The sequence below is a fragment of the Falco peregrinus genome, chromosome 3 (assembly GCF_023634155.1).
Source record: "Falco peregrinus isolate bFalPer1 chromosome 3, bFalPer1.pri, whole genome shotgun sequence".
In the NCBI taxonomy this organism is placed as follows: Eukaryota; Metazoa; Chordata; class Aves; order Falconiformes; family Falconidae; genus Falco; species Falco peregrinus.
The window spans coordinates 1,447,908-1,458,359 of NC_073723.1; the positions used below are offsets into that span (position 1 = coordinate 1,447,908).

At 45.3% G+C, this 10,452-nt stretch overlaps 1 long non-coding RNA gene across 1 annotated transcript; it reads right to left on the reverse strand.

Annotated features, from left to right (window-relative positions):
* Window positions 1–615: 615 nt before the first annotated feature.
* Window positions 616–6,411, reverse strand: LOC129784135 (uncharacterized). Its single transcript, XR_008746518.1, has 4 exons — window positions 6,321–6,411; window positions 2,613–2,850; window positions 1,627–1,771; window positions 616–651 (listed from the first exon to the last, which is right to left on the reverse strand). It is a non-coding gene; the product is annotated as an uncharacterized LOC129784135 (long non-coding RNA).
* Between the last annotated feature and the right edge of the window lie 4,041 nt (window positions 6,412–10,452).

The following is a 10,452-nucleotide window of genomic DNA, read 5'->3' on the forward strand; positions in this document are numbered from 1 at the left end:
TCTTACATACCCTTGTATAACCACACGCTTAAGAAAAACAGAGTGATCAATGTCTATAGTTCCTGTATCTTGCAAAGAACATCTGGCTACATACCTCATTTCTGTATCTTAAAAAGGACATCTGGTTACACACCCTGATATGCAGGCTGAGCTGCTAACAGCAGAGTGTTAAGTAAGAGAAGTTTACAGGGCGCATGCGTAAAATCTAGGGTCATCCTAAGGGTGAGCCGAGGAAGACTGCTGACTTCATCCACCGACCGCCAGACAGGGGTTAAGAAGACCCTCGGAGATAGAAAGAGCATGCGCCACGAAGTACACGCCTGTTCCAAGGACCCATTTACATAAACCGACCCTTTCTTAGAAATAGCTAGGAATATGTCTTAGTTTAGGAAACATAAACCAAAAATAAACTTTGTACAGCGCGCGTCTTGGTGGAGCGGAGGCTCCCGACGCACCCAGCGCTGTTTGCTTGCCTCTATTTGCTTAATAAATTGCAAACTTTGATTGCAATCCTATTTTGGGACTAAGTTCTTTATCACAACAACATAAACACAGTTCCCATTTAAGTGATTAAAAACTGATAGAAACCGTTTATCAAGAAACCAGTTTTACAGTACCTTGTTCTTTTCACTCCCGGTTGTTGCTGCAGGTCTAGAAAACAGAAATATATTTCAGTACTGAAATGCTTACATTGATTATGAATAACACTACAGTTGCTTTGAAAACTTCACTGCAGAAATGAATTAAACTAAAATCTAGTATAACAACTTTGTTAGATGTAGTTGAAGACTGAAACAGTTACTGTCTACCATTATGTCTATTGGAAGGCTATTTCTCCTGCAAGATATTAAGCAAGTAGTTGAAATAACTATTCTCTCAGCTTCACACAAAGTGACAGAAATCTTACAGCTACAGACATGTAGCTATACGGTTACGTGCATTCCCTGTTTAATACCAGGGGTTTAGCTCTCTTCAGTACTGAGAATCCTTCTCCTACAGGTCAAAGAACTGTAATTTTGGATTCTCTGGTGTCCTGCGTCTGGCTGGGATGCAGTTTATTTTCTTCACAGCAGCCCACACAGCGCTGTGTGTTAGATTTCTGACCAAAACAGCGGTGATAACACACCAGATTTTTAGCTAGTGCTGAACAGTGTCAACAACTTCTCTTTCTCACTTTGCCACAACCCACACAGGTAAGTTCAGGGTGGGCAAGAAGTCAGGAGGGTACGCAGCTGCAAGAGAAAAGGTGGAGCGGGGAGCAGGGCAAAAAATCCTGAGATACCTGCAGTGAAAGAGGAATTTTGCTTTTCTGTAAGTCTCTCCTCGCCCTTTTTAAACACATGTAATACTTCTACGCCTGTGCACACACTCATGTAATTAATCAGAATTTGTGCACGTGACCTCGTTGTTGACTTGGCCAGCATGTTCAAGGCACTCTAAACAAAAAAGAAATGTGTGTCAACACAAAGCGCATCAGGTAGTGTGGTCACGCGAAAGAATAAGAATCTTCATATGCATCAGATTTGCCAAAAAACCCCAAATACAACAAAAACCCCAAACTTGCCTCCAGCTCTCAGGTCAGTTTTTATCAGTAAGTTTTATTTTCAACATTCCTTATATGCATACCTTCCTTCATCCTGAGACGTTTCACTGGAAGTGCTATCGTCCGGTACTTGACCATGATTGCCACTGGAAGAGCTCATCTGCTGATGAGCCTTCTGCTTTGAAGGCTGTCTTTTACTTTCCTTTGCACCTTTGGCATTCAGGGCAACTTTAGTGCATTACACGGAAAGAAAGAAAAAAATCACCGAGTGAGTAGGTTTGCAAAAAGTATTTCTGTGAAACAGACATACTTAAGATGATGTCCAGAAACAACTGAGACGACAAATATCTATGATAAAACCACAGACTTGACTGCAAAGATCATGGAAGATACCCAAGTGCTTAAAAAACCTGCCCCTAGGAGTGAGGGGGACACATGGAATCTGAGCTAGATCCAGGTTAAGCTGGACTATATCCAAATAGCCACGGTACAGAAAGCATCTAGAGCAGAGATTCCTTGAAGGACAGACAGGAAAAAACTCCTGCTTAGGTTTACATAAAAATATGTGTGCCTGCTTTAGACTTTTGAGACCGGTTCGGTAATATCATCTTCTCCTGACAAAGGGCATATTAACTTAATGAAAACACCAACTGCACGGAGATCACTAAAATCACCTAGAAAAGGGAGTAGTAGCAAACCCCAGTTTCCTACTTTTCTTTTCTAGGTGGCCGTTTCCTACAAAAGTAACTGCTTTTTCCAGTCTGCTTTTCTTTCTGGTTTTGAAGATGCATTTTGCCTCAGTATTAACATGTAAATCACAGGAATTTGGGTGGGGTTTGTTTTCTTTTTTTGTCCACTTTTCTTTTTTTAGAGCAGGCAATAAAATTGAACCTCCATCGTGAGCTTCGTGTTTTCTAAAAAGAAATTTTCTTCGCTTTTTGAGAAGCAGTGGACTACTCACTAGGGCTTTCACCCCTGGGGAAACTACTTCAACTACTACAGTATTAGAAAACCTAAGACACTTACATAGCACTACAAATAAGAATTAGAGATTATTTCCTTAGCTTACCCTTTCATTGGCATTTTAATCAATTTTGAGCTCTCCCCAGATGAAAAACTCTTTTTGTTTTTTTCTTCTATAGTGTTTTCATTCTCCATTTTCAAACAGGCGTTCTTCCTTAGAGTAATCTTTTGCTTCATTTGCCAATTAGTCATGTTGCCTGGTGGTGTATTTAATTTATCCAGACATTCCTGTTTTGCCACCGCCTGTGCTCTTGAACATCTTTCTTTGCTTTTTTCTTCTCAACCTATAAAAACAAAGTTAAGCTTCGTGTATTTCTTAGTATTTCTAGAAGACAGAAACACCACATCCAAGATGGATTGATTCAGGTTTACCTTTGAAATAATACAAAATGAAATCTTTTTTTTAATCCATAGAGAAGCATTTTCACAAAATTACACCACAAAGTGTATTATGTCATTGAGAGTTCTTCAAATTCACTCATCATGAAAGACATAACAAAAATACAGCCCTTAGAAAGAAAACAATAGTGTATCTTAAAACATGAACAACAAAAAAGTGAAAGCATTACAGATGGACAGTTAGAAGGACTGCAGCGTTAGTTGTAACACCACCAGAAAAAAATCAAGTGGAACTGTGCTGGGCTACTGCTCCCTGAACAAGGGGAGGAAAGAAAAAAAAGATCCCAAACCCACAAACACAAATGGTTTCACAGGAAAGAGGAATTTTCACAAAAGACAATGAAGACACACCATGCAGATATCACAGCACATGAATTAATAGTCAAGACCCTGTTCAGAAGCTATTTTCATTCTTTGATTCAGAATCAGAACCGACATATTTATATGGATTTCTGTTTATGGCAATGAAGTGATAACTACTTGCACTGGAACCGAGTGCCACCTGCTGTTAAACTGGAACAATAATGCATTCCGTTTTCCAAAAATGGGGAAAAAGACAACTCTCCACTGCCCTCTTTATTCACCAGTCACCTATTTCCATTAGAACACAACCCAATTTGTAGGAAGCATCTTCCCTTCGTGACAAATAGCTGAAGTGAACAGGACCATTGATCCGGAGCGAGATTAAAGAATAAAGGAGTAGCAGGTGAACTACCTCTTTTGGCAGCTGTACCTTCTCTTTCTCCAAAGCCAGGACTACTATTTGCAGCATTCCTACCTTACCCTTAAATCTTCCCGTATCTTGTTTTAGTTCTTCATCAAGATTCCTTTTCAGCATGGCACATGATTGCTGAGCATTTGCAAAAAGACTTTCCATTTCTGTTTCTCCTATTTTGTTGTCGATAAAGCAGTCCCTGGGAAAATCGTCACTAAATCCAGAGTCTTTTCCAGGTTCCCTCTCTGTTACAAAAAGTGCATTTTCATCACGTGTAGAAACTGGTCTTATTTTAGGAATCATATTAGAAACGTCATCCAAAAGACTTGGGTTTTAAGCTGTATCTCAGGAAGTATTCACAACCTCCCACTGCATTTCTGCTACTTCCATCTTCATTCTCTTCCATTTCCATAAGAGGCTTTTTTTTTCTCTCTCTCCATTTGCTAGAGGCACCTTTGTATCATTGATATTATTTGTGCAATCTTCTTCATCCGTACTCCAGGTATCTTCCGTGTTTGCATTTCAGTTATCTTGATCAGAAAGGACACCAAGACTCGGATTACAGTTTCCATTTTGGGTACTTTCCCACCTAGCATAAGTTTAATATCTCCAAATTCACCTTTACTTTCTAAGTTGTTACTTGACTCTGTTGCATGAGATGAAACAACATGAGAACTCTTCAATTCATCGCTGAAGCCATCTTCTGACACTTCTTCCACAGGGGAAGTAGTTTTCCCAGCTTCATTAATTTCACCAAACAGCTGCTTTAGTTCTGCTGTAACATTTTGAAAACTTGTTTTCAACTCCCTTTTCTCATTTTCAACCCACATTCTTGCATACCTTTCTTCCCAAGGTTTTGAACGTAACTGCTTGTCAGCACTGTGCAATTCCTCATTTTCCGATGTAAAATTGCTGCCTTATCAGTGGGATTTTCATGTGCTGTTTTTTTCTATCAAGTTGGTAGTTTCTAAAATATATTTATCCTTAAGTAAACAGCTACAGACAGAAAGATTATCAAGAAAAAACAATACAGTTAATCTATGCAATTCCTGTTGCAAACTCATCCTATAATAGAAATAAGGCATTTTGAAAGCCATTTTTATAATAAAAATCAAGGGATACTAAATGAAAGGTTCACTGCGTCACCATCTTCTTAACAAGAGAAGGACTCGGAAACAACAGTTTCTTGGGTTAGATTTGCCTAGGCATTAGGGTTGCTTTTACCTTCTCGCCTGCTCGCTTTCTGTAACTGCCAGCATTTGTCACAGAGCATGTTTATTTTTCACGCTTTATTGCTTTAATACCATTTTTCATTAAGACTGCCAACATTTTTCTCACCCACCCTCCTCCCTCTACTCCATCGCGCTCTACTGTCTGGCATTTTACAGTCCCCGGCCGTCTAAGCTAACCCAAGGGGAACGAACGTGACAAGCTTTTTACCGTTCACCACACAGAGAACTGGCTAAGGGAGGATTATTTCTTCACCCAAGCTTCAGAAATAATAAATTCCATTCCAAGGTGCAAAGGAAAGGATTTATTAGGGAAACCTGCCTGCTCCTGCCCTCACCCCAGGAATCAGGAACCCAAGCTTGCAGGAAAACCGCACCATGCCTTAACCCTACCCAGCCCCCTCAAGCCCCTGTCCCCACGCTGTTTCTCAACAGCTCCGACTGCTTCTGCCCCGTGTCACAGTCCTGCCCACACGCTCCCTCCCCACATGCCTCCTCGGCTCGTGGTGCCTTCTGAACAGGGCCTGCAGCCCTGGTGTCCCAGCGGGCTGAGACCCTCACGCTCCTCGCGCTCCCCTCTTGTCAGCCAGGCCCTGTTCTCCCGCGGCAAAGACCCCTCTGCTCACAAGAGGGAAGGAGCACCTCAGCCAGACACCACCTGTCTCACCCTCCCCCTTCCCAAGCTCACTGGCCAACTACTACCACCTTGCAACAGGCTTAATAAGTCCTGCGCTTTGCCTGCTAGAATTAGGCACGTCCCTCTCTCGTGATGCCCGGTGGGGTGGAAATCATTTGCTACGCTGTCCCTTCGGGTGTTCCAGAGGACGCCAGACCCCTCTGTGCAGCCCTGCCCCGCACGCCCGCCACAAGCAGGACACCTGCCTTATTCCCCTCTAGGATACCCTCTGAGAAAACCCTTTTCAAACACTTCACGTGGCCAAACAAGAGCGTATTTTGCAGAGGCCGGGGCAGCATCAGAAAGGTCACCACATTTCAAGGCGTTCTCTTTGATCTTTGTCTTACAAAGAGGAAGACCGGCATGTTTAATCAATCAGATCAGCGTATTATAGACAAATCTCCCTCTTCACTTGAACGTGCGTTTTGCACAGGCAAAAAAACCCGCATTTGCCCGCACTGTTTCTCAGCAGTGCACAAGAGGAAAAACACCGCTCAAAATTTAAGCAAACCAACTGAAAACAAATCAGTGTAACAGCAAGCATCTGGCATAGTGACAAGGATTTTACCCCACCGTAAGAAGACTGTATCCAACTTTACTTCAGACTGGGATACAGCCTTCACCTACAGGACTCTCCCTTCAGCATTATTCACTGACTGGTAAGTTTTCTTTACCTTAGTGTATAGTACAACTTACTGAATCAGGCTGTAATCCAAAATACTTGGGTTTACACACCCACACCCCATAATATTCAATGGCATCCTTCACGTCTTCTTTCTCAGCTGATGATGACGTATGAAAGGTAGATCCCGAGTTCTCACGTGCAGTGAAAAACCACACATTTTTATAACCAGCATGACTTAATACTACTTATTTACACCTAGAGTGCATCTTGAATCATCCTACTTGTGACAAAAATCTTAACAAAATAAAACATCCCCTCAAATTTGTGCACTCCTAGAGAGAAAATTATCATAATACAGACTGAAGATGCATCTGTGTGAAATCCTTTCTTCCAGGGCATTATACCTTTTAACGTATACGGGAAATTGGCTGAAAATCACTATATATGGTCACAAATAGGCCATTCCTGTTTCTTAAACATGCACAACCTCTCTCTCTCTCATACGTAGGTATACACCTCTGTACCTCTGACACACAGTGCGCCACACAGTATTCCTCCAGCAATTTCCGTTTCCCTGTGTGTTGTGCACAGAAAATCACGAACAACAAAGTCACAGGCTTGAAATCTTCAAGACCCCAGCTTTATTCCTTGCACGACACAAATGTGTCTCTAGACATGGATCTAGACAGAGTATTTCAGTCAAACTGCTGCCCTGACAATAGATGCCTGAGCAGAAGACCCACTGATGTTGCTGGAAAACTGAATTGTACTTCCAGACATTGCGGTACGGATCCTGTAGAAAAGAAAAAAAAAAATCACTACGAAAAGTTATATAAATGTATTACTGACATGGAACAAGACAAACAGAGCGCAAGTGCTATCGGCTGCTCTCCAGAAGAGTTACACCCTGGGTTTCTTCTCCCTTCTCTATCGGTATTTCAGCTGCTGCTCACAGACTGGAGTGACGCTGACATAACATGGCACATCCCAGGGTGACAGCGGGTGGGTTACATGAGAGCAGCTGCCATTGCTTCCCCGCTCCCCCAGCACCCAGCGGTTTTTACAGCGCGCAACAGACGAGCAAAACCCGTTTCAGGCCGGGCTGGGAAGGCGAGGGGCAGGGAGAGGTCACTCACGGACTGACACAAACGCCCACACAGCCCCAGCCCAGCCTTCCCGGCCCTGGCACTTTGCGTTCAGGGGGGCAACTCTCACGGGAACCGGGGGGCTGGTGTCACGTGGCCTCACACAGGGACCATCTGCTTCTGACATGACAAACGGGCTCTTCCCCGTCAGGCTCTCCTCTCCCTCCTGACCCTTGCCCACAGGTTCACAGACAAACCACAGCCGCCCCACTCGCGCTAAGGATCCTCTCACTAGGAAGCACACCCGGGAGGAGGCGGCACACGGGCTTGGGCTCCCAGGCTCCCAGGAGCACAGGTAATGCAGATTGTAAACTTGACATCTGGTCGTCTTCAGCTCACCTAGGTTTTTGTGCATCTTCATACCTCCTCCCAACTCACTTCACACGCCATTTGTCTGACAGCAGAGGAGCAGGTAATCCTGACACTTAATTTCCACCAGTTCAAAGGGAAACAGCTGGTGCTGAAACCCCTTTTATTCCAGGAGTCCTAGCGTTGCAGCTGAAAAGTGCTTATAGGTATAATTTATAATGATGGGTGTCTTGAACATAGAATGATTGCTTGCCACGTTTTTTCTAGCCTCGGTATCTCTGGCAAAACACATGTGCAAATCTTACTGCATAAAGTACCAAGTCCCTCAGCATTTCTAGAGGCCACATTCCTCCTCAGGGCGGGGAAGGGAGAATCACTTCCCTATTTCCCTGCCTGCTGGTTTCAGATGAGGTGCGACACTTCACAGCAGTGCTGGGGTAAAGCTGGACGGCGTTATGCAAACCTAAATATTCTGCTTGGCTCCAGAAGGCTGCGGGTCTCCCCAGGCTCTTTTACACACGCTCCATCGCTGCTATTGCTTCAGCAGCGGTTTTACCTACCAACAGAGACTTCCTTAAAAACGTGTGTTCTGACTATCCTGAACAGTGATTGTATCTCACAGTTTCATTGATTTGCACAGCAGAATCCTGCAGTTTCCGTTGAAGCTAACAAAGACCGTGTGCTTTCAAAACCAAGCACATCCAGCGCCTCCATCATAACTCTGAATTAGAGCTATTGCCTAAACAACTACATGCTGCACACGCTGCCCGTGCCAGCCCTGGCTAGCCCAGCCCTGTTTTACCGATTCATCCAGGCAGCTTCCATCAGTGCCTCTGACTTGGTGCATTTACACATGAGAAACCAGGCATTTCTGACCAACACCCATGCACTGGTTATTTTTAAATTAATGACACATTACTAATAGTCAAAATCACTTGCGCCGCAGATTTTCCCTGAATTTCTTCCACAGCATCACCTATGATTGCTGTTGTCAAATACATGACTGCTGCTTTCTTTACCTGCACAAAGCCTGGCACAACACGTACAATACTGCACAACATACAGCTCCATCTGACAGTCAGACCAGAATGACCTTCCTGCAGTGCAGGCGGGCTGCATATCTCCAGTAGCACCCACAGCCCCAGCCTGCACTGCTTTAGAGACAGCAAAGATCCGCGCTGACGAGAAACGCTCTCACGCACATGGCATTTCACCTTGTCCACGGATTTCAAACACGGGTTGCTTTGCAAAATTTAATTTTATGGTTTCGTTCCAAGGCAAAACAGACTGTCCAACAACTTTTGACTTACACTAAAAACCATAAATATCCACCTTCCGTATGAACGGATACATGAAGGATATGTACTGCTGATGAATTTTTTCGCATGTTGCTGGGAAGCAATACCTGCACGTGTTCATCTTTTTGTCCATCTCTGCTGGGATTCCTCTAGCTGGGTACGTTGCATCTCAGGGTTGTATGGAGGGGATTACCTCCAAGCAGCGGGACAGATCACCAGCCACCCCTGTCGCTCCTAAACTGCCTCTGCTGAGCATCTCAGTGCCTCCCACAGTGGTGGCTTGCTCAAGAAGAGGTGGCCTGTGATGGCTCCTCTCCAGTGCACATGCCCACAGGACCACTGAGCAAAGGACTATCCCACACCATCCTCCCCTCTCTGAGAAAGAAAGCACGTACGCATCTATGGCTAATCTCCCTTCTGAAGCAGTACAGCTCAGCTGAGACCTCAGACTGCTTTTCTGCAGCACCTGGGATTCTTACCAAAACTGTCTCCGTGGACTCTACCCGGACTCAGTTTTGTGCAGAGGTATTTACTGCCGCATGCGCAACAGCAACGGCAAGGGCAGGCAGCGCAGCGATCTCCTGTTACCGAACGTGCTGCTCTGGGACTCCCAAACAGGGGGTCAGTTAGATCCCTGGCAAAGTTCTCCAGCAAAGCCACCCGTGATTTGTACCCACCTCAGCTGTACAAACACGGTGTAAACAGACGCAGAGCGGCTCTTTACCTCCAGCACTGTATGTCCCTTTCCTTCCCATGTCACCAGCACCTGCAAAAGCGCTCACGGAAATGAGCAAACGCCACCCGCCAGAAAGAGGCAGGGCTTTCAAAGGGAAGGAGGGTATTCAATGGAAGCTGCAGATGTGCCCTGCCTGGAGAAGGTATCACTGGCAACCCCTCCTCTGTGAGAGCTGGGGGAGATGCAGAGGGGGAGGAAGGCAGGCGTCCGGGAGTAACTAGAAGCCCTGGTTTGCTATTGCTGCAGTAGCCCTGGCTGGGGGGACAATAGAGCTCTCCATGAAATGACGATCAACCAAACCATTTCAGAGGGGCACAGCAGGGAGCACTAGCTGCTGGGCGTCAGCAAAGGGCTGTGCTCAGCTTCTCTGCGGCAGGTTGCCATAGGCAAGGTGAACACGAAGCACAGGGAGGATCTGCAGTTCTACCTGCCTTGCAGGGGCTTGGCCTGAGCTCCCCCTTTTGCAAACCAAGTCACCCTCCCACCACACGGCACAATCTCTGCTTCATGTATGTCCCAGCAACTGGGGTACCCCATGCAGAGAAATCTGAGAGGTCCCCCCTGGTCACAGCTCTAGTCATCACTGGTTCCAACAACTTCTGGTGCTCAGGGTGTCCCCTGCGCCAGGGGTCCTCCCTCCAGGCGCCCCTCCTCCTCTCCATTTGCCCCGGAGTAGACGAACTCAACATCACACCCATTCTGGGGAGATTTAAGCCCCAAAGAGCTCAGAACTGCCTGAAGCCAGCACAAAAGC